A 25,870-nucleotide genomic window follows, 5' to 3' on the forward strand; every position below is an offset into this window, starting at 1 on the left:
TTGCATATCTACAGGTTCCTCTATTTGAACCAAATTTAACAGAAGTCATATTGAATAAATGAATTACTCATTTTTGTACTCTACACTTTTTTTCTATTTGAGGAAAATATAATAGGAGTTTAGCAGTTAAAATACTTCCTCCTTTCTTAATATCTATTTCCTCCTGTTTCTAACAAATTTAGTTGGAACCATTGAGAAACTCTTTGATTATTTTTAGCTCCTATACCTTTTACACTTTCAGAATATGTTATGCATAAGTGTTGACAGTCTTATAGAACAACTATGCCAGTCCATTCATTTGTTGACAGGTATCAGAGCAAAAACGTAAGAAGTGTGAAGAAGCGAATTTTTGCAATCGACTCACGTCCTAAGAATAGGTTTCATTAACGCTCTAGTAACGTTCTGTTGACACCAGAAGTGCTACAAATCAATCGTTTCCAGTTTCAGTGTTGATAGCCATAGAACAATAACTATAATACAGGGATGCAAATAACCAATCGCCCAATCTCCCGAGGCGAGTGGTTCATCGATGCGGGCGAGTATTTAATATCATACCGAAGGTAAGTAAATGATTTCTATTGTGAGATGTGGGCTAGTAGCTTATTCCTTGGGTGACTAAAATTTCGTTGCTTATTTGCATCCCTGCTATAATAGATAGCAACATGCAGTTTTTTTTTTTTTTTTTTTTTTGAATCGATCCAACGTTTCAAGAAAGGATACTATCTCCGTATTACTCTATTAAAGCTGGATGTGGAAAGAATTTGCGGTTTCAACAATGATAACCGTAGAACAAAAAAGATAGCAGATAGCGATAAGCGACTACTTAGAATCGATTCAACGTCTCAAAGAAACAAAGTATTTCCACCTAGTAGTAGAAATTTCCTAGTGTTTATGACAAACGAAATCTTTCAGTTTTACGTCCCACGGTTATGCCGTGTGGGCTAAAGGAGACATGATGATGAGAAATAAATGAAATTATGGAATGAAGAAGGAAACGGGAGAACCCCGAGAAAACCAACGCACACGCTGTTTGTCCACCACAAAGCCAGTTTGGCGCGAACTGGGATTGAATCTAGTGCTTCTAGTTTTAATGTTTATTTTCATAGAGAAAAACTTTAAGATATATCTAGAAGGGTTTTCTTTTTAAATCGATTCAACATCCCAAGATTATGTTACATATCCTCCGGTAAACCTCTATTTGTTAATCGATAACTTGCTAACCGGAAGTGTTAGAAATCTGTCATTTTCGACTGTAATGTTGATCGTTTAGAAGGGAAAAAAACGGCAATAGGTAATGTGATGATGTTTTCTTTCGTTCGTTCCTTTTCTTTTCGATTCATTCAATCGATTCATTCAAAGTCTCAAGGAAATACTGTCTCTCTTGAATTACTCTATTGAAACAGAAAGTAATAGAAATTTTGCTTGTGCTTTTGATATCAATATTGATTTCCACTTAACATAAACGGTAATAAATATGAAGAAGCGGTTTTGCGGAATAGATTCAGCGTCCCAAGAATAGATTACACCTCTTCCATTAATCTTCTATTAAAACCAGAATGAGTAGAAATGATCCATTTCCGGTTTCAACTTTTATCGCCATAGTCCGGAAACGGCAACCGATAATTTTTATTTTCCAAGCTATTTAATTTTATAAAAAGATACCTTCTACGGAAGATATCTGTATCTATTAAAATCGGGAATGGTAGAACTTTATTACTTCACAAATTCCATCTCTCACTATCCCTCTATTGCAGTCGGGAGTTATACTGTTTCAATATTGGATTCGCGTAGTTTGGTAGTCTAACTATAGTAGTAAGGGCGCCAGTTGGGCAAACTTTTCTCTGGTTAGTTGAGAGACGGCATGTGACTTGATCATGTGATATGACGTCATAGGTCAATGTCCTCTTGATTTTGATAGGGGTACCTTGGCCCATCATCTCAATTTTGGGAGGAGTACATAGGATCACCCTCTTAATATTTCAAAACTATCAAATTTAAAAAAAAATACTATGGTAGCATAGGGCCGGGGTACGTATGATACCTCTATAAGTTTCGGTGGTCCATCTCGTTCCCTTTTGTGGGTAAAAAATTACCAAAAAATTAAATTTTGTAATCCTCTTTGATGATGTGTTATTACTAAGCTTCGGATTTTTAGGTCCCAAAAAAATCAAATTAGGATTTTAAAAAGTGCATTTTAGGATTTTATAGGTTTTTAAAAACACCGTTTAGGATTTTTAGCGTTATATTACTGAAAACGGAATATTACTACACTTTAAACACTTTGTTAGCTATTTCATACTTAAATATTAACCTTAATTTAGTAAGCTTCATGCTAACCAGTCTTCTGCGTAATAAAAATAATAAAACTCTTCTTACCTTGGACTTTTTTTGATAGCTGAAATATAGTTTAACATATGTATGGTCTGTCGTACTATAGTAGTAGTAGTAGTAGTAGTAGTTTTTTGTCAGTTTTCTTATATTTGAAATTTTATGCAACACCACAAATATCACTTCACTTTTCTAACGATACACTGAGGAAATACGAATGTTCAAATATTGTTTTTCCGGCACTTTTCATGTTTTCTATAGCGCAAAAAGTGGTCACTTCACTCTCTGTAATGGCACTGAACAACAAAATATTTGGCAAGATGTTCTGTTGTGAACTTTTTCCTGTGTGAATTAAACCCTGTTATTGCATTGTTGAAAACTGGTTGACTACGTGTTTGAAAGTATTTTTCAAGTTAAAAATAACTATAAAGAATCATTTAGGACGTTATAGGTTCTAAAAGCTAATTTAGGATTTTTTAGGTCCTAACCCCCCAATTAGGACATTTTAGGTCCTATAAAACTAATATAGTTCTACTTATAGCAACTTGAAATGTAAAGAAAACACGAATATTTTGCATTCACTGTACAGGAATAAAATAGGTTCGAACCTAAGAATCCGGAGCCTAGTTATTACCTTATATAATTATATGGGTAAATATAGGGGTCCTTTCCCTTTCATAGAATGTAGGTACATTGACACACCTCTCTTGAATTTTGGGAGAGGTACATAGGAACAACCTAAAAATTTGGGAATTGTCAAAAAGAAATAATTGGTGAATTTTCTCTAGCATCCAAATATATACAACGTAAATTTGGGTCTTCCATCTTCTTTCCTTTTATGTGTATAAAATTACCAAAAATTCCAAATGTTAAGGGTTTTGACCTAATGTTTCCCCTTTGATGTTTTATCGCGATATACGGCTATATAGTCGAATGTAGGAGTCTTTTTACTTTTATCAGAAATGAGGTCATTGGTGCAATCCTTTTAATTTTTGAGAGGGATATATTTCCCAACCTCGTAAATTTGAAAATTGTTCAAAAACAAATTTTGTTAAATGTTCTGTAGGTCTAGAATATATAACTGTAAATTTGAGTGGTCCTGCTTATACTCTTCTGTGGGTTAAAAAAAAGTCACATATTAGTACTGTACTACTATGTTGAGTTGAGCTGATTTTGAGTTTAACTTCCCTTTCAGCAGCGATGCTATATGAGACGGGGAACCTACTGATTAACGTGAAATCCGAACCACGCGAGCTCCTACCGGGAATTAAATCCGGGTCTCCCATATCAAAGGCACGTACGATAACCGCTTAGCCACGAATGAGCTCCTAACACTACCATGTATTCTGCACGTGATCGGTTATTCAATTAATTTTTCGTCTTTGATGACCCTTTAACACGTTACGTGGTTACATGGTTGAATACAAGTGTCATTCTCTTTTATAAGGTCCATCCCTTAAATTTTGAAATTATCAAAAAAAAGAAGAAGAAGAAGAAGAAGAAGAAGAAGGAAGGAAGGAAAGAAAGAAAGAAAGAAAAAAGAAAGAAAGAAAAATTCCTAAGTGTTCTCTAGAATTACGAATATACAATTCTGCGAATTTTGTTGGTCATGCTTAACTTCTCTGCGGGTAAAAAAAAAAAAAAAAAAAATGTACTCCCACGTGTTGGGAAAGGGGTACATAAGGGGTAAATTTGGGAATTGTCAAATAGTAAAATTTTGTAAATGCTCTTTAGTACTTGAATATATAACTATAAATTTGAAAATCCTGCTTATCCATTTCTAAGGATAAATTTTTTCCAAACCATTCATAATACCACGCAACCGGTTATTGATCTACCTTCTTGTGTTCTTTATGAGAGTTCGTGTCCACTAAAATAGATTATAACATTTAACTATAAAGATAACCAAGAAAGTTCTGTCGCTTTTTCACCCAGCATCTTCGAACATCGATATGTCACCTAAGACGTATCTGGAAGATAAACTTCTGAAAACGTTCTGAAAGACCATGGATTCCATCGCGGTAGAAATTGGTGGGCCGCGAAGCGAACAAGGTATCAAGTGCATTTTACATCTCTACTAGGGACTTCAACTGGCGTCCTGTTAGGTGATTGCCCAAAAAATAGGAAAGGTGATAATCAGACGGTGCAATGTCCGGGAAGTATGGCGGATGCAATAGTGTTTCCTATCCAAGGCGTAGAATGGTGTCATGGGTCATCCTAGCCACGTGGGCTTAGCATTGTCCTTTTACAGAGGACCCCTTTGCGATTCAGAAGTGATGACTCTAGAAGTTTTACTTGAACACGGCTCAACTGATGACAGTACACAGTTGCATTGATACGCTGACCAGCTGGTAGCAGTTCCCGATTCACAATGCCGCGACCAGTCCACCAAACACACAGGAGGACCTTCTTCTGGTGCAGTGCTGCTTTCGGCTGTTTTGGATGCTAACCAATGATGATGGCACCGTAGAGCTTCGTACAGGACCCACATGTCAGCACTGTCCAGAAATGACTCCTTCCTCAGACAAGACCACAAAGAAACACAGGTGTCTGCTCGCGTTGCCTTCTGGTCCGGAGTCAAATCATGTGGGACAAATCGACCCAACTTGTAGTGCTTCCTAAGTTGATGGAGGTGCTGCCGAATGGTTTCTCCATTCACACTGAATTGGAGTCCCAGTTCCTGCCACTGTTTACGTCAAGTGCTACCTGAAGATCTTCATTTTGTACATGTGTTGGTCTTCGAGTGTTGGTCGTCACCGCCCTTAAACTTGTTAAACCACCGCTGCATTGTCAGCGTTGTCACGACACCCTCACCAAAGGCCTGGTATATCTTCCGCCCCGCTGCAGCGGCGTTTGATTCCAGTTTGAACTCGTTGAGCATACACGCCCTTATGACGCTCTGTGGAAGTCCCTAGGGATGCGCACGAGACAAGATTTGAGACAGTCTTGTCTCGAAAATGTGCTGTAAAAGTGATGTCTCGACTCGAAAAATATATATATTTTTCTATTCGAATTTTGTCTGGAATATTCTGTCGACTCTAGCAAGTGATGTCTCGACTCGAATTTTGTCTGGAATATTCTGTCTCTGTCAACTCGACTCGACTCTAGCGCATCCCTAGAGGTCCGATGTTCACTCTGTTCTTACGCAAGTTCACGGTATAAGTGAACTGCCACAACCAAGTAGTATATTGGATATACCCACACCAACAACTGACCTTTGCGTTATCTCCATTCGAATTCAACTCACGGTGTGAGGGCCAAGTGAGCACAGATCTCCACAAAAAGCAACAGAACTTTCTTGGTTACGTTTATACAGGGTGTTTCAAAACAACACCGACAACGTTTGGGAGGTGATTCCTGACACCAAGATAAGACGAAAAGTATAGACCAACCTGGGTGCATAAATGACTTCTTTCGGAGTTATAGGCTGCCAAAAACATGAAAAAATAAACTTCAAAGGTTTATAGCTCAAATGCTATGGAACGTACCGTAGTCGGGTCAAGACTTCACTTAGGAACTAATATGTGCACTATCCAAAAATCCATGTTTCAGAATTCTAAGGTACTCAGGCAACAATTTTTATAGAGGGAGTTTGGCATACAATTTGAAGTACTCACTAACTATCTATATAAAAATTGTTGGGGAAGTACCACAGGATTCTGAAACATGGGTATTTGGATAGGGCACATATTAGTTCGTAAGTAAAGTCTTGACCCGACTTCGGTAGGTCCCATAGTATTTGAAGCTATGGATCTTTAAAGTTCATTTTTTCATGTTTTCGGCAGTCTATAACTTCGCAAGGAAGCATTTGTACACCCAAGTTAGTCTATGCTTTTCGTCTTATCTTGGTGTGAGGAATCACCTCTCAGACGTTGTCGGTGTTGTTTTGAAACTCCCAAGACCCCATCGTCTTTTATTGAACATGAGTATCTTGATACCGGTTGACGTACATAGGACCAAGCCTTAAATTTTGAAATTGCCAAAAAAAAAAAAAAAAAACTTCGTAATTGTTCTCTAGGACTCATGTAAATTTTCTTAATACAATCTGATTAACTAATCACTTTCAAATCTGTGTTTAATCTGTTTGAAAAGTTTTGTGTAAAATTTTCAGTTTGAAAATTTTTAAATCTTGGTATTTTAGTTATTAGTCTTAGTCTAAGATCATTTGTGCAAAGTTAGTCTTGATGCAGTTTGATTGATTGGTTTATCACTTCCAATTATTTGTTTAAAATTTTTAAAAAGTTTCAAAAGTTTTGCTTAAAATTGTTCGATCAGTATTTTGTAATTTTCGTTTGTAGGTACGACTCATAGTCAAGATCATTGGTGCAAAGTTTAGGACTTGAAACCAAATATATAATTACTGAAACCAGTTAATATTTAAGTTACCAAATATTGTTAGGTAACTTACAACTTTCAAATTATTTAATAACAAAAAATAAATAATATGTTTTTCAAAATGTTGTAATAGATGCATGCATATATATATTCAAAATATCTATCAGATGATAGCGTAATAAATCTTTAAAGACACATTGTTTGCTGATAGCAATAAAAGAAATAATATGTTTACAAAATGTTAAAATAGATACACACACACATACTGTATATAAAATGATAATGTAATTTATCTGATAATAAAATAAAGAATACCTTTTACAAAGTGTTTAAATAGGCACACACATATTCAAAATATCTATCAAATGGTAACACTACATCTTTGTAGATAGATTATATAATGATAACAATAAAACAAAGATTTTTTATTTACAAAAGGTTAAAATAGAGATATGCAAATTCAAGATATATATTAGATGATGACATAATAAATCTTTAGATACAAATTGTTTACTGATATATATCTATCATATAATGTAATAAATGTATAGGGTAGGGCACAAAATTTCAAAGTCAGACGTACTCGCCAATTCAAAAATGATGGTCGAAGGTATCTCTCACATACAAATTATGAGAGGCCTCGCCCCCCGACACCCACGGCCTTTGGTTTGACAAAGAAAGAGATCACATCAGGGAATAAAATTTCAAAACCAGACAATGAGATTCAGGATAATCAATTTTGAATTGGACAATTCATATACATGTTAAAAGATATCTTACCTTAAGACTTCACGTTTGTTTAATACACTTTCTCTGCACTGGAGTTCCAGTTGTCGATGCTAGTTTTCGGACCAAAGTCCTTAAGTGAAGGGCCATTGATGTAAATTGTCAGCAAATCATCCAGTGTGTCAGTCTTCAGTGAATTCCTGCAGCATTCTTAACTCTGTTGAGACTACTGAAGCCTCTCTCATATGAAACAGCACTCACATGTAAAACTGCACAAAATGTGACAATTGGAAGGATTTTTTAAAAAATATTCTATGTATTTATTTATTTTGTTATTTATTTATTTATCTCTGACATCGTGACGTCATTGGTTGATCTATTGTAGGTACTGGGCTGTCCCCCAATTCTAGCTTCAAACAGTGGGAGGAAACGATCTCGCGCATTGACGTGACAGGAGGCAAACCATTTCGATTGAGGGTGGGCAAGGAGGGTCGAATTTTAACGTTGAGAAGACTTCACAATCCGTGTTTTCTGTCACTCAATGACAATTAATTTCGTTCGGAACAGAAACTGCTCTGCCCTGTAAGTTTAGGTAGAAATAGGGATGCGCACGAGTCGAGTCGAGATTTGAGCCGCCTCGATTCGAAAATATGTTTCTGTCTCGACTCGACTCGAATTCGAGATGAGACGTCTCGAAATTCGAGTCGAGACAAAATATACGATTTAAAATATACGCACACATCAGCCAGAACATTATGACTACCTACCTAATTGTCAGTATGTCCACCTTTGTCACGGACAACAACAGCGACGCGCCTTGGCACGGACGCAATGATCCTTGGTAGTTCGCTGGATAAAGTTGGCATCACATGTGCACACACAGGTCACCTAATTCCGGTAAATTCCGGGGAGAGGGGCAATGCTGTCTGTCGTCACGTTCAAAAACATCCCAGATGTGTTCGATTGGGTTCATATCCGGCGAGTTGGGGGGCCAGCACATCACTTGGAACTCGCTCCTGTGTTCCTCGAACTACTCCATCACACTCGTGGCCTTGTGACATGGTGCATTATCTTGTCGAAAAATCCCACTACCGTTAGGAATCATGGTCGTCATGAATGGATGTACGTAGTTTGCAAGCAGTGTGCGATACGCCTTGACCGTCATGGTGCCTTCCTCGACCTACACTAGACACATGGATGCTCACGTGAATGTTCCCTAGAGCATAATTAAGCGGCCACCAGCTTGTGTCCGTCCCGCAGAACAGGTGTCAAGGAGATGTTCCCTTGAAACACGACGGAGATTGAATGTCCTTAATAGTCTGTAATCTCTCAGGTAACATTTTAATTTCACCATTCTCAATCAAAAACCCCAAAAATTCAATTTTTGTCCTCAACAATTTACATTTTTCCGGAGAAATGGTAAGTCCACGTTTAGAGAATCGAGACAACACTTCCCCCAACAAAACATTATGTTCCTCGATAGTACTCCCATAAACTACAATATCATCAGCATAGAACTCGGCCCCCTTTCCTCGTAAATCTCCGAGGATGTCGATTACAGCTCTCATCAAGGCTTGAGTGCCTACACGTACTCTCATAGGGAAGCGCTCGTATTCATACAGTTTATCTTGAACAGCAAAGGCTGTCAATTCTCTACTCTCAGGAGACAATTTAATTTGGAAAAAAGCTCGGTGGGCATCAAAAACAGATATCACCTTTGCATTAGAAAGGGAACTAATGCACTTATCAAGAATAGGGCAAGGCAGCCCATTCCCACAAATAAGATTATTGAGCAGAGATAGTTGACCACTAGGCGTGGTGAAGAATCTCTATTTTTGACGAGAAAACAGGCAGATCTATATTCCGAAAGTGAAGGACGAATCACATTGTTTCCTAATAATAGTTCAATAATATTAGACAATTCCCGTTGTTGCGATCGCGAAAAAGAATATTGCCTCTCCCGTACAACTTCATCGAACTTCTTCTGGATATGATATACAAAATCACTCACACAACCAATACGGTGCGTAATAACATTAACTATTTACTTAGTAGCCTATCAACAAAACATCCTAAACTCTTATCTTGTTCTAACAATTGTTTATCAATACCATCAATAATCATCTTTCTTTCCTCGACAGTAATATCCCATTTACTATCATTAGTAGGCTGTAACATATACATCAAAGGATCACCCTGTATTCCATTGACACAATCAGTAACAAAATTATCACCTAAAACATTTTTATGTATCGCAGTATCACTAACATCGAAAACATCCGGTCGTTGAGATGGACCCGGTTCATCGTTATTAAGCGAAATTTCATTATGTTTTATACTCAAATCTCTTCCATACATAACGAAGAGTCACCGCCTACTGCCATTATGACTATTAAAAAGATAACGATACTGCATAACGTGCCATATTTTCGGTTCGATCCCGCCTGCCTTTTACACCAATGAAGACTATTTTAATGCTATTGCAATTTTGTTACAAAATAAGACTTGTCCTCTGCTCTACCGTTGTTGTGGGTGGATAACGTCGTCATTACCAGCCCCCTTCCAGAAAGTTAAACTTTTACGATGAAAAAATCGCAAAGGAAAAAAAATATAAGGTGTCCTTCCTGAGAAAGGTATCCCCAACAGGTATGTATTTTATAACGTCGCTTAGCGCATGTAAAAATGAGAATATAGCTGGAAAAGAGATAATTACTAAACACATCTGAATATTCAGTCTTTATTGGTTGCAGGATTAAGTAGATATTTAACTTGACAAACAACACCTTGGAATAAAGTCGACATAACAAACTTTTATTAACAAAACAAAACAATAAAAAAGATTCAAAATATAACAAGAATAAATTTTCTATAACTGACACGTAGTGTAAAACTTATATGGATCTCGAGTTATCTTCGATTATCGATTTCATACATACACTTAATTATTCCTGAACATCATGGTATATCACATGTTCCTTTTTTTAACTTGAAATCGGTCTCAATATGGCTACTGCCTTCAATTATAATTCAGAGTAACAACGTGAAATAATATTCCAATAATATATTTTTTACTCCTATTTAACTAACAAAATTCTTCAGTAAATGACTAAATACTCTACATTAAATACTCACGTACAGAATAACGAGTAGTAATAACACTAATAAAAATAACCTTTTTTTACAGAAGTTATGAAAGATGTGTTTTACATACCGTTGCAGAGGACAAGTGATGGGCCCTTTCTTTTGTTTCCTATACATCACAGAGAAGACCTATCAGCCAATCAGAATGCAGTACTACAATCACGTGACTTCTACCAATAGCTATGATACCAGATCACTCAATTCAAAAGTAACCAAATATACACATATATATAATATTTGCTGCAGCTCGACAAACAAAAAAGTTAACATCGGAAGAAGGACGGGAAAAAATTTTAAATGATAAACAGCACTGTTCCATAATTTACCAAATATCCCATTTAACTATAGTATAATGTACTTAATATATATAAATACAGAGAAGTGAGGGGTCATTACGCCACAGCACGTTCCTCAGATACATGTGAGGCATGTGCCTAGGGGCGGACATAGACTGTAATTATCACTTGCCATTCATGTGATATTTCCCTCAGAGGTACATAAGGCACATATTGGACACATTCCCATGTACCTGAGGGAACATGATAGTCAAATGCCTGCTATGTAATTGTGCTGTTAGGGTATAGGCAGGGGAGGTGGCATAAGAATCTGTATTATGTTAATTTGACTAGAGAAGTAAGGAGTAGGTCTTATGATTCGCAGCGTCAATGCAATATAATCTTCGGGTTCTCAATTTATGGATTACTTATCCGATACGTTCAGCTAAGCACCACAATATGTATTAATGACAGTGTAGATCGTCTTGTTTTTTTGAAAATAGCCTCTGGAGCCTATTTGCCAGAGCATTCATCTCCAGAGATGAGGGAGAGAGAAAGAGATGTAACGTCTCTAAAACCGATTTGATTCACTAACCAACTATTAAAATTAAAATACTCAATATAAAGAAAGGGAAGATAACTTTTAAAAATATTCTAGAGACACAAATATGATTAAAACTGCAATGTAACTTTTTTCTTATCTTTTACTATACTTATTTGAACATCATAACCTCATTAATATTAAAGGAAATATGTTTAGGACAAAAACTTCTGAAATTTAAAAATTAATCTATAAGTCTTAAATATATATATATATATATACAGGGGCGGATCCAGGATATGATCAATGGAGGGGCTAAACCATAGTTTGCCGCTTTATCCAGTATAAAACAGGATTGAAGTCCATTTTATCTTTTATCCAGTGTATACCTGAGACTCAAGGGGGGCTATAGCCCCTATATCCCCCCTTGGATCCGCCCTTATATGTATATATATATATATATATATATATATATATATATATATATATATATATATATATATATATATATATCAAGAAAAACCTATACAAATAGCCTTATCACCTTTGAACACCCAATTGTAATAGCTGGGCCATGTTTCTACTTTTTTTCTATTTGAGGAGTTTCATATAGAAAATTTCATTTTCTTAACTTAAGGAATTCGTGATATACTAGAGTTTTGGTATTAAATTTGAACTCCCGGTGGGATTCGCGGTTCATTCTCAGCAAATAATTTAACTAAAATAAATTCGATTGATATGATTTCTTCTAATTTGGATTTATTTTAGGACTAATATCCAATCGTCATTTTTTTATTTTATCTGTTTGTTTCTGTTGTCTAAATTCAGCATTTCCAGATTGTGTTTTTATTATTATCATTATTTGATATCAGGAACACATATATGTATATATTTTTTATCGTGAGGTCTTTTCCGTTCGAGATTTCGGTCCGCGAGATTTAGCTAAGCTGGTTTAGACAAAGCAAAATGAAATGAAATGAAATCTTTGAGTTTTATGTCCCACGGTTATGCCGGTTAGGCTAAAGGAGACGGTGATGATGAGTAATGAATGAAATGGTGGAATGAAGAAAGTGGGAGGAAACGGGAGAACCCCGAGAAAACCCACGCACGCGGTGTTTGTCCACCACAAAGTTCACTTGGCGGGGGTTGGGATCGAACCCGGAACCCCAAGCACCAGAGGTGAACGCTCTACCACTGAGCCACCGCGGCCCCCTTAGACAAAGCAAGATTTTGACTCTTGAAGTTTTGTCCAGAAGAGATTTACCGGTGGCGATTTTGGCCGCAAGATTTTTCTTGTGGACTCAAATTTTATGTGTTAAACCATATTAGAGGTAAAATTCTTATCTTTTTACGTGCTCTTACCAACCCGGAGACTGAAAACCTTTTGTAACTCTTAATTCCGAATTTCCGTTCTAAATTTTCGTGTACCTTCTCACCTTACTCACAGTTATACGTTACTAACACATGAAACAGCAAGATTATCAATTATACAACTGGTTCCCATCCCAGGAATCGAACCCAGGATACCTGGCTTTCACCCAGGAGACTCTAGTTCGTTCAAACTATCGAATTCAATATTGAAACAAATCTATAACTTTCTGTTGTGATGAAGGGATAGTGAGAGATGAAACCTGTTGAGTAGTAAATTCCTACCTCTTCTGGTTGTATTAGAGAGATAGGATAATATATCTTTCTTTAACACGCAAAAATTCGTTTTTCTCTACCTGTCGCCTTTTCTGTACTGTGGCAATCAAGTTTGAAACTAGAAGCAGATGATTTCTACTACTTCTGTTTTGAATAACAAGTTAAAGCAGAAAATGGAGACCACTACTTGGATACTGAATTTATTTCCAAAAAAGGCACAACTCGATATCTGTTACCGTTTATATTGAAACGGCAAGTACTAGTAAACATCTTTCACTTCCGGGATTAATAAATCAGCAGGGTAAAAATATCGATCTAAAAAAAAAAAAAAAATCCATTATCTATTACGGTTTCTCTTCTATGTTGATCAACATTGAAATTAGAATCCATTGATTTCTGCCACTTCTTGTTTGAATATAGAATTAATGGAGAAGACGGAACCTATTCTTTCGACACTTAATCGATTCCAGAAACCCGCTTCTCGACTGCTTATAATCGTTTTCGCTGTAACATTTGTGAAGTGACGGTCGGCGACAGAGAGACGGACAGATACAACCGTTCTATGCGACTTCGACACTTATTCATAGATTACTTGAATAATAATAATAATAATAATAATAATACAGTAATAATATTTAGATGTTTATTAGGCAGCAGACAGCATACGTAGCCACAATCGCTCACAGACAACAGGCACATGTTACATGCAACCTACGTTTACAACAGACTAGATTTATTTAACAGGAGAGAAAATACACCGGCAATATCAACTATACGTGCAGTCGAAATCATAAAATAATAATAATAACAAGTACAAAATGAACATACGAAAAATTTTTTAAAAAAGATTACTTATGTAAAAAGTAAAGAAAAAATGCAGTATCCGAAAAAGAAAAAAAGTTTAAACCTAGACTAGAAGAAAAGAAAAGATGATATGAAAATAAAAACTAGGTGACTAAACATTATAGGTCTTTTGGAATTTTTATAAGTTCTAAACGAACTTTAACAAAGTTAGTCTGAAAAATAGATATCTAGAACAGAGTAATATGTTTGTGTGCAGTATCTGTACTTTTATAAATGGAAGATTGTAGAGTAGAAACATTCGAGAAAAAAGGAACAGAATCTCTAATGTTACGGCAAGGACCTCTTATGGAAAATAAGCCATCAATAAAGAAACCTCCATGAAGAATATTATGAAAAAAATATCAGATCGAAAATATAACGCCTATAGGTTAAAGATAGCATGTGGAGTTCTTTAGATATACAAGACAAGGACACGTCTTTGAAATCTTTGAACTTTCATTGCAACCAGGTTCGGAAGTTATTCTGAATAGACTCTATGGCATTAACAAAGTACTTAGCTTTATTGTTCCAAATTACCGTGTCATACTCCAAACGAGAACGCAGTTACACATTTAAAGAATTTTACAATTATTAATATTTGAAAAATTATGGCAAAGCTAAGTTTTAACAATGCTAAGTTTTTCTGGCTTTAGATGTGATTACCGTAAATGTTTTTGGAATAATACTTTATTGTCAAATATTATTTCTAAATCTTTGACATGAATTCCAAATTCAATTCCCTGATTAGCAATTGCATATTTGTAAAGCAAAAGATCGGTTTTCCTCGAAAAAGTTATACCTTGATGAGTTTTGGCAATATTCAAATTTAGAAAATTATTTTCTCATTATTGAACTAATATTTCAATATTTTCTTGCAACGTAATTTGATCATGAACAGTATTGATTTCATTAAAGGCTTTTGTCATCAGCATACAAGAAATATATACAGGTTAACTTTTCAGGTAGATCATTTATGTACAGTAAAAACAGCAAGAGACTAAGAGTGGAACCCTGGGGTGCACCAATGCTAGTTGTAAATGGAGAAAGCATAGCCATTATACCTAACTCTAAATTTCCTGTTACTTAAATATGAATCTAGCCATTTTATTATATAATTTGACAATTCGTACTTGTACAGCTTACTTACTAATAAATGATGAGGTAATTTATCAAACGCTTTTGCAAAAACCAAAGTAAATAACATCAGTCTGACCACCAGATCGAATAGGAGAATCAGAGTTTGAACAAAGTTTAGCAAATTTGTAATAACTGATTTACTATTTACAAACCCATGTTGATTTGTGTCTAACTGATCACAGACAGAGCATTACCAGTAGTTGCACATTATTTATTTTTTATTTCAAAAATTTTAGGAATAACATTCATTATAGAAATTGGTCTATAATCATTGATTTTGTCTTCTTTAGTCTTGGATATAGGTGTTATGGCTACTACCTTCCAAGGATAAATATTTTCATTTTAACTCCAATTAAACAAAGATGTTAACACTGGTGAAATTAACTCAGCCATTCCTTTTATAATGAAAATAGATATGTTCATCTATACCATATACAGATTTGGTCTTTAAGGATTTAATAGCATCTCTTTCATTTTTAGTTGTAATAAGAAGTGGTTTTCTCTCACAGAAGACTTTTGATAATGTCAAATAATTATTTCTATTACTATTAGTTGGAAAGGACTGATAAATGATGTAAAGTACTCTGCAAATAAATTTGCCAACAACCTACTGTCAGTAATCAAAGAATTATTTATAACAATTCCAGATGCAACTTTGTTGTTACCCTTATATATATATATATATATATATATATATATATATATATATATATATATATATATATATATATATATATATATATATATATATATATATATATATATATCCAAAATTTCTAAGGATTACTATTTAATTGATTTTCCGTTTTAATGTAGTAAATACATTTGTCATCTTTTAGTTGAATCTTAAAAGCTTTACGGTAATTGACAAATAATAAATAGTCTTCATAATTTGATTTAATTTTACACCTTTTATATGCTAAATTCTTAGCTTTTAGTAAAAAAAATAGATTTTTTAGAATACCAATAAGGATATTTAGATATTCTAAGATTAGATTTCAGAATACTTTTTTTTTGTCATAGTTGATACAATTACTTTTTCAAGATCCAAAACTGTTTCATTTATATCTGGTTTTAGCAAAATATTATATCAATCAGTATTGGTATAAATGCATAGTAGGTCTAATAACCTTTTGTAAATTGAAAACGTTTAGAAAACTTAATCACTGTACAACCCTTAGGCAAAAACACAATGGTTTCAATCGGATGATGAAAGGAATCAGGATGCACCATGTACTGATTAGTTTTTTTCTTGACACTGCGATAGCATTGGTAATAACAAGATCAAGACAGAAGGTTCAATATACAGGTTAGTATTTTCCCAAAAAACAGATAATAGATGTAACTTCAATTTAGAGTAATAATGTATTCTTGGAAACCGTTCATTATTTAACTAATAAATTATGGAAATATTGAGGTCTCCGAATATCAATAGGGGGTCTATATCATTTTCAAGAGGATTCTACCTGCTAGAAATTTTCAGGTAATTTTCAAAACTCACAAGGAAAAGGTTGGTTGAAGAAAAACACCCTATATTCTTTGCAGAATTACATTTTAATTCAATCCACACATGTTCACTTAGAAGTTCAAGATCAGGCCTGCGATTCACCATAAAGTTTTTCCTTATATCTATCAGATTTATTGATTTATTTTGAGTTTTACGTCCCGTTCAGCAGCGAGGCTATATGAGACGTGGACCTACTGATTAACGTAGAATCCGAACCACATGAGCTCCCGCCGGGAATCGAACCCGGGTCTCCCACGCCAAGGGCGCGTACGCTAACCGCTTAGCCACGGAGGAGCTCTTATATCTATCAGAGATCCACCACCTCTTTGACATGACTCTTCATTATATAATCTGTCGGCTCTAAAACAGATATATGTATCTGGGGAATAATCATAGTCTTTATGAATATCGGGAAACCATGTTTCTGTTACCACAATTACATCATATTTACTGCCATAAATTGAAGAGACAAAGTCTCTACTCGTAGTTCTTAGTCTACGAACATTTTACCAAATTTTAAAATTTAGGTTCGTCATGCCTAATAGGAGAATTATGATTGTTAACAACTTCGCCATAATTCCGTCATTTACCACAGAAAGGTCCAATAAGAATACCTTCTAGTCACACTTTAGGATTAATCGGAAAAAATCTGATTCGTTCACCTCTATATGGAATTAAGAGTGAGAATTATGTTTGCTTTTTGTCTGGTACAAACCACTTTACCCATATTGAGTTCAGGGGCGTCATTTAGGGGGGGCAGGGAGGGACAATTGCCCCCCCCTGAGTTTGAGATTTCTATAGATTTTATCAATAAAATAGTAGTAAATCAGTGAAATACGCGAAATTTTACTTATATCAAGGGGTTTTGCCCCCCACAAGCAAAATCTGAAATGACGCTCCTGATTGAGTTCCTTAACAATGTCTTCAACTTCTTGACTAGTTACTAACGGGTTGAATCTTGTAACAAACAGTGTTTTATTCAGGGCCGGATTTAGCATTTTGGCGCCCCTAGGCCCAATAATTTTTTTCGTCCCCTAGTCTGGTTAAAGTTACTTTCCTAAAAACCTTTATTGAAAAATACAGCCAGTTCCCCCGTGTTTGAGATCAATGTTGTAACGAAGTTTATGCATTATGTTGAAAAATAGTTTAACTTTACTAACAATTATTTGTTCCAATGAACTTCAAAATCAGAATGCTTTATTAGCCTGATTTTTTAAAATCAATTCAAAAAATATGTAAAGTTATGGCTATTTATTTTTATTTCAAGATATTTTTTTTATTTTTTTCTCTCGGCCGTGCGCCCCCTGGGCCTATTGGGAAATCCGGCCCTGGTTTTATTCTTAACTTAGATTTGAATTACCTGAGCCGCAGCCAATAGTGAGTTTCCTTGATTCTCTCCAAGAATCGACAAATTATTAACTTTCTGGACTTAAAATGACTGAGTATTTCTGGATATTACATGGGACAAAAATGAAGGTGTTAACTTAGAGGATTGTCGCTCATCTTCTTCAATTTCACTTCTATCTGTTAAGTTTGGAAATGATTTTAGTCATTGAGGTTAAGAGTTGGTATAAGTTTTTGTTGCTAGTCCTGGTTAGAAGTTGAAATTTTCTGGATATACACTTGTTTACCCATTAACAGTCTCTCAACAAAGAATTTTCTTTCCTTAAATTTACAGTTCGATTTTTAAGTTCAAGTAGTTCATGCAGAAGTTCACTTTTGATTTTGTTTATACTAAATTCAAGTAATTTTGATATCATTTCAATGAAATTACTGAAGACCTCACGATTCAACCTATTACGTTGTGAAGCTTGAGAACAGAGAAGATGGAAAAGTTCCTGCTTAGAAACCATAGAGTCCTGCTGCGAGATACTAAAGCACCTCGACTTACTACTCAGCCTCACCTCGTGAGGGAATGGACAGTTGCTCGTTAATGAAAATTGGCCAGAGAAATGGAAAAGATCTTAAGAGAAATGAGAAACCACGAAGACAAATAATAATAATAATAATAATAATAATAATAATAATAATAATAATAATAATAATAATAATAATAATAATAATAATAATATAATTGTTGACACATTATTTCACATACATAAATCGCCCCCCCCTTCATACACACACGTCAGAAAAAGATAAAAAAGGAGTAGTCACATTGTTTTACCCGCTTTTACCGTAATAGCAGAGCGAAAACTACCTACATATTCATCACTAGTGGCACGTGCGACATTGTTCAGAGTAGTTGGAGACGAACTTCTACACCCGAAAAGCAAAAATGTTAGCGGTACTTTACGTAATAATGATGTTCTAACATGTTTCCTTAATGGATGTTGTCAAACGGATTGGTAGGTCATTAGGGGTTGATGACATGGATTTGGAAAGTTGTTATATTTCTGTTTTTAGTTGTGCTGCCATGTAAAAGGTCGTGTCCTCTTTTTAGAGACTTTATACTGGGTATTTTTAAAAATAATGGAAATTTGAATTAAATCTGTTGATACGTCATTTTGTATTACGTCATTTTGAGAGAATATTTTATTCGTTCACATGTATAACATGTTGAACAATATGTGATAGAATAAAAAAGAAAATGAAATATTTGAGTCCCACCTGTTAGGCTAAAGGAGATGATGATTGTTAAAAATAAGAAGGTGAGAACACTTATAATGTGTGATACGCACTGGAATCGAACCCGGGACCCTTACCACTATTGGTGAACAATGTATTGTACTGAAAATGAGCCTGGTACCCTTAGCACAAGAGATGAATGTTGTATTGCACGGAGATTGAATATGGGACTTTTAGCAACAGAGATGAACGTTGCATTGTACGGGGAATGAATATGGGACCCTTAGCACAAGAGGTGAACGCTGTATTGTACGGGGAATGAATATGGGACCCTTAGCACAAGAGATGAACGTTGCATTGTACGGGGAATGAATATGGGACCCTTAGCACAAGAGGTGAACGCTGTATTGTACGGGGAATGAATATGGGGCCCTTAGCACAAGAGATGAACGTTGCATTGTACGGGGAATGAATATGAGACCATTAGCACAAGAGGTGAACGTTGTATTGTATGGGAATTGAATATGGGAGCCTTAGCATCAAAGATAAATGCTGTATTGTACTGAAAATGAGCGTGGTACCCTTAGCACCAGGGATGAACGTTGTATTTTATGGGAATTGAATATGGGACTTTTAGCACAAAGATGAATGTTGTATTGTACTGTGAATAAACCCGGAACCCTTAACACCAGAAATGAACGGTGCATTGTACTGGGATTGAATATGGGACTTTTAGCACCATTGGTGAACGCTGTATTGTACGGGAATTGAATATGGGACTTTTAGCACCAGAGATGAATGCTGTATTGTACGGGAGACTGAACCCGGGACCCCCAAACACTAATGGTGTATATTGTATTGTACTGAGAATTATTGCAATTCTCACATGTAAATTGGCGAGAAAAAAAAAAAACATATAGGAAATACGAAGTCTGTGTATGTATGATTTATTCATCGTTTTTTATTCCTTATAGTTAACTCCATGTTTACAGCCAAGTTTGAAATACGGAGCGAATGATTGTTGTTCCGTCTCTTACAGAAGACTAGCTTAGAATGCCATTACTTCCGGGTCGTTGCCTCACACGCTTTCACCTTGCTCCCGATAGAACTATGACTTGTGACACGCATGTATAGAGTGTCAATGCACTTTCTAATTTTTATTTCCGCTTGTACTGGAATAACCTTAGACACTTTCTCCTTGACCATGAGAAAACTGTCTGGCAACATACTGAAATATTTTTCCATTAACGATGGTTGTTACAGCGATAGTTATCGGCAGTGATGAAGAAGACAGATAGAAATTTTATGTTTCTTCCCCCTTTAAAAGATGTTTTGGGACAAACACGTAAATGTATTTTTGTGGCAATATCTGATTTTGGCAGAATATCTGATGAACATGTAAGCATTTTTCCTTAATTAGATGAAAACCGTACATAGCCTGTCCTGAATGTCGATACCCTGTCTGAATGAGATTTCTCCAGCGGTTGACGAACTTGAAAATAAGAAATTTTTAGATTTCTCGCTGTGGCAATGAATAAACAATGTTAGCGGACCTTATTTATTTATTTATAATTAATGAAATCGGGTTGAAAACCCTCTGAAAAAACATGATGCTTGGGGGAGGGACATAATGAAATCCTTATATATATATATAGTATTGAAATAAAGTTTGTTATTATTGTTTTTACACAGTTTATAGTGTGTGTGTGTTGAACTTTTTCGTCAGTGATTTTAACAGAGCGAAGTCTGATTTTTTAAGGTGAGAACTTTTTAAATGTCATGTATTATTCACTTCATTATAATTAAGTAAATAATACACGATTTGCTTCTGAGAAACATTATCCGGGAAATAAACCTACGACCATTTTTGTAATCATGACAAGAGGATAAGCTTTGCGATATACTGAAAACGCTTGAAATGTAATTGCGATTTTCGATTACTAAAGTTATTATTATTATTATTATTATTATTATTATTATTATTATTATTATTATTGCATTCTTTCATGCTTGGTACACAAGCTAATAGCAGCTACGCTGTAAACTTGTAAAATATTCATTCTCTCCTAATAAATTAGTCGAACACTTCGTGTGAACTTGTAAATAATTCGTTTGCTAAGCAAACTCAGAACACTTGTAGAGTTTTATTTGCTTAATTATAGGATGCTTAATTATAATATGTTTGATTCATTTGTTACGATTTTTTAACTGTTATACCGATCACTTTAAATCAGTTATACCTAATATATATATATATATATATATATATATATATATATATATATATATATATATATATGTACGTTGTACAGATGGGACTTGAACTGTTTAAGTAAGCTCATTTACAAATAGAGGGCATACTACTACGCTTTGGTAATACAACTGATAATCTTTTTAGGAACGCAAATGTTTGAACTAAGACTAGTATTTGCAGAAAGAAAGAAATGTTTTAGTTTTGGGGGGAGCGCTTTTCCCCTAACATTATTGTGTTTTAATAGTAAATATTACTGAATGTTAGTTATTTGCGTTGGGTGGTAGTTACATAACGCATAGAATAGCTTTAATGTCAAGAAACCCCTAAATACATTGGTTATTGAACACTGTCTTTTGACTTGAAAACCTGTTGTGTATCCGCGAGGCAAAATGAAATGATGTACTCCTATTTGTACCATGATCCTCAATGAAGGGGGCTTTGCCTACCAAATAGATTGCCTAAATTTTAACAGTATTATCTTATAGCAAAAAGAGAATTATGTATGACTATTTGTAGTATATTTTACAAGTAACGGGGGCCCTTCCCCCCCCATTAGTTATGGGTTCCTCTAGATTTTAGGAGTATTGTATTACAAGGAAGCGAATTGAAATTATGTATGGGTATTCCTATTTCTACCATGTCCCTCAACGAGGGGCTTTTGCCTGCAAGATAGATTGCCTAGATTTACCAGTATTATCTTATAGCAAAAGAGAATTACGTACGAGTATTGTAACACATAGCTATAACTGTTGGAGGCCCTACCCCTTAGTTAGGGGTTCTTCTAGATTTAAACAGTATTGTATTACAAGGAAATTATGTATGCCTATTGTAGTATAACCGTATAATTGGCGGGCGACATTCCACCCATTAGTTATAGGTGCCCCATAGATTTAAACAGTATTGTATTACAAGGAAATTATGTATGCCTATTGTAGTATAACCGTATAATTGGCGGGCGACATTCCCCCCATTAGTTATAGGTGCCCCATAGATTTAAACAGTATTGTATTACAAGGAAATTATGTATGCCTATTGTAGTATAACCGTATAATTGGCGGGAGACATTCCCCCCCATTAGTTATAGGTCCCCCCCATAGATTTAAACAGTATTGTATTACAAGGAAATGATGTAGTCCTATTTGTAGTATAACTGGAGGGTCCCAGTCACAGGGTTACTTAGAAATTTTTTTTGAGTCCCCCACGGTTATGCCGGTTTTTTTTTTTTAATTTATTCTCTCGTTTGTTACACAAGCTCGTTTTTTAAATATTTTATTGGATCATTTGCTTTTTTTTTTTTTTGTTCAATCACTTCATTAGAAGTTCCGTGTTAATTATTTGTTTCGAAAATACTAAGCTCGTTTTTAAAATAAGAAGCTCAGAACACTTACAGTGTGATTATTTATTCTCTCGTTTGTTTCTACAAACTTGAACTAAATATGGGAGCTAAAATAAGCTCTTAAAAGTATATAGGAAGTGGGAGGAAACCCACGCACACTGTGTTTGTCCACCACAAACTCACTTGACCAACCAGAGGTGAACGCTTTACCACCGAGCCACCGCGGCCCCCAGGCTTACTTAGATTTTTTAACAGTATTATATTATAGCAAAAGGAAAATCACGTAGCTATAACTGGGCGGGGGCCCATTAGTTATAGGCGATCCTAGATTTTAACAGTATTATAGCAAAAAGAGAATTATGTGTTTTTACCATATACATTGACATGTGTTAAAGTTCCCCATTAGTTAGTTAGTTCTTACAATTGCGGGTTTTTTGAATCGGTAATAACATAATGATGATAATTATGTTCAACTGAAGGGTCCCCCTTAGGGATTTGTAATATAATGAACGTTTGGTGGTTTACTGATAGAAGAATTAACTATGCCCTCACAAATTATGTTTTATTAACAGAACACAACTGCGAGAAGGGTACTTATTTAATGCTATTAGTAGTATTTAATGGCTAAAAAAGAAATATATATATCATACTTTACCTTTAAAATATAAATATATATATTCAGGACTAATAACAAATACGTCAACACGGCTTAAACTAAACTAAAGTTAATTTAAAATTTTTCCGACAGATGGCATAGAACTACAATTTTCTATTATAGGTAATTTTGTATTAAAGTAATGAAAACAAATGATTGAAGAGAATTATATATAATGATTAGTACGGGGTTATTCGATGAAAGAAAGAAAAAAAAAAGTATAGAAGAAGAAGAAATGTAATTTTACTGTTTTAATATGGTTATTGAAAACACATACACAATCTTATTTTTTGTTTCTTGTTGAAAGAATATTTATAAGTTTAAAAATTGATATAGAGATGCATAAGAAAACTGATATACATTTCGTTTGTTCATTTATGACCGATTCAAGGTTTGAACTAGAGACAATGCTTATATGAAGCGAACGTATTTTATTTTTAATAATCACTTTGTTTGAGTTTGTCCGGGTGGAAATATGATTTATATACAGTGAAAAAATAACTTAATTTGTTTAGTCCGTCATATTTTGAGGGAAATGGCGTGAAAGATATATATTTAAATATCGCAGAATACATTTGAATGTGGGAGAATATTTTATAGCTAATTGGATTGGAGTAACATTGAATAAAACCCGAGATTAAATATAATACTTATTATTGAAAATTAATTTCCAAACCTTTGCAGTGTTGTTGTTGTTGTAGGGCATTTAAGGCTAATTGCTTATACGAGTAAGCGCACCTGGGATTTGAACCCGAATACCGCTGTTAAGGTGACTTTGCTTATACGCGTATGTCCGCTCGGAATTTGAACTCATGCACCATTGTTAGGTTTACGTGGAAATTAAACCCGCACGCCGCTGTTAAGATGACTTTGTTTATGCGCGTAGGCTTGCCCGAAATTTGAACTTGCACGACAGTATTAGGTTTACGCGGAAATTAAATCCGCACGCCGTTGTTAAGGTGACTTTGTTTATGCGAATAGGCTTGCCCGGAAATTAAAATTGTACGCCTTAGCACGAAAGGCAATAACATTAAAAAATTATGACATGCGAAATTTGTACTTGAGAACGGAAATATGTTTGCAGTAAAGATGGTAGCCTTAGTGAATACGGTACTATGGTTTTGTTTGCACCAAAAGGCAAAAGCATTAAGGGGTTAGAACATGTTGAACCATTACAAATTAAATTGTGATTCATTTTAACAAAATGCGTCAGCCTTAACGTGAAACTTTTAGGATACAACCGGAAATTGAATTTGTGTTTGTTAGCAGCGTTTATTAAAATATAAGAACATACTGTAAGATTTTAATAATAGTAGCTTAATTTCAGTTAATCAAGGCGTTCAGCAGCATTGGTATATGAGACATGAACCTATTAACTAACAATTATTGGAAACTTTGGGACGTATGCTATTGCCTAAGTTAAATTGATTTTGAGTTTGTTGTTGTTTCGTTCAGTAACATGGTTTTATGAGACGTATACCTACATAAAGTGAATTGATTTTAAGTTTGCTATCCCGTTCAGTAGCATGACTATATGAGACGTGTACATACATAAAGTGAATTGATTTTAAGTTGCTATCCCGTTCAGTAGCATGACTATATGAGACGTGTACATACATAAAGTGAATTGATTTTAAGTTTGCTGTTTTGTTCAGTAGCATGGCTATATGAAACTAGTATTTTACCACCACCACCGGAAATTAAATCCGGGACAGTTTGTACCAATAGCGTGATTATTAGCATTAATCACTATGTTAGGCTACACAGGAACACTAGACTTGATTTAAGTGTGTTATTTTTCTTATAGGTTTTTTCAGAACAAAAACTGAAAATTAAACACAAACACAACTTTAAACTTTGCTCCTGGAAAAAAAAAATTTTAGCACTAATTGGAACCATAAAATCCACACCGGAAATCAGATATAACTTCTTACATGTCGGTCAAATCTTTGTGAAGTTAACCCCCTTTAAAATTATACATAAGTTGTCCAAGTTAAACAATGTAATTGAGCTTGTGATTAGAATAATAGAATTTTATTAGTGTTGATTATAATTGATTTCATTTTGGTGAAAATAAGTTGTACTAATAATACTTTTCTTTATTTTGCAGAAGAAGAAAATGACTGAAATTGAATTTGAAGCGTACACCGCAAACGACTACTGCCGTAAAAAAATAAAAAACCGTGGTGATCGAAAATCATATTTTCTATCATATGTATGCCCACAAAATAAAAAGAAAAATGAAAAATGGCATACATGTGATATGTGTGTAAACATGGAACTTTTAAAAATGTATATAGAAGAAAAAGACAGAAAGTGTAATGATGGGGAAATAATCGGAATACCATGGGACTTGGAGGGACGGGTGAGGGAAAAAGAAGAAGAAGAAAAGCAAGACGAAGACAAGGAGGCAGAAGAAGAAGAAGAAATGGATCAGGAAGAAGAAGGGGAGGGAGGGGAGGTAATTTTGGGGTTTTAATTTTATTTTTGTGTAAATACTTGTAAATATAATGTAAATAAATCATGTTTTGGGTGAATGGGAAAATTTTGAGTTTCCTTTCCTTTGAATTTTTAAAACCT

At 34.7% G+C, this 25,870-nt stretch overlaps 1 long non-coding RNA gene across 1 annotated transcript in view; it reads left to right on the forward strand.

The window, feature by feature from the left end:
- The first annotated feature begins 325 nt into the window (after positions 1 to 325).
- LOC145665816 (uncharacterized) overlaps positions 326 to 25,870 on the forward strand; it is a 134,886-nt gene continuing 109,341 nt past the window's right edge. Inside the window, exon 1 of the long non-coding RNA XR_014127661.1 lies at positions 326 to 560. This is a non-coding gene — a long non-coding RNA (uncharacterized LOC145665816). The remainder of the gene's footprint in view (positions 561 to 25,870) is intronic.

This window comes from Thermobia domestica, chromosome 12 (assembly GCF_964235325.1).
Source record: "Thermobia domestica chromosome 12, izTheDome1.hap1.1, whole genome shotgun sequence".
NCBI lineage: Eukaryota > Metazoa > Arthropoda > Insecta > Zygentoma > Lepismatidae > Thermobia > Thermobia domestica.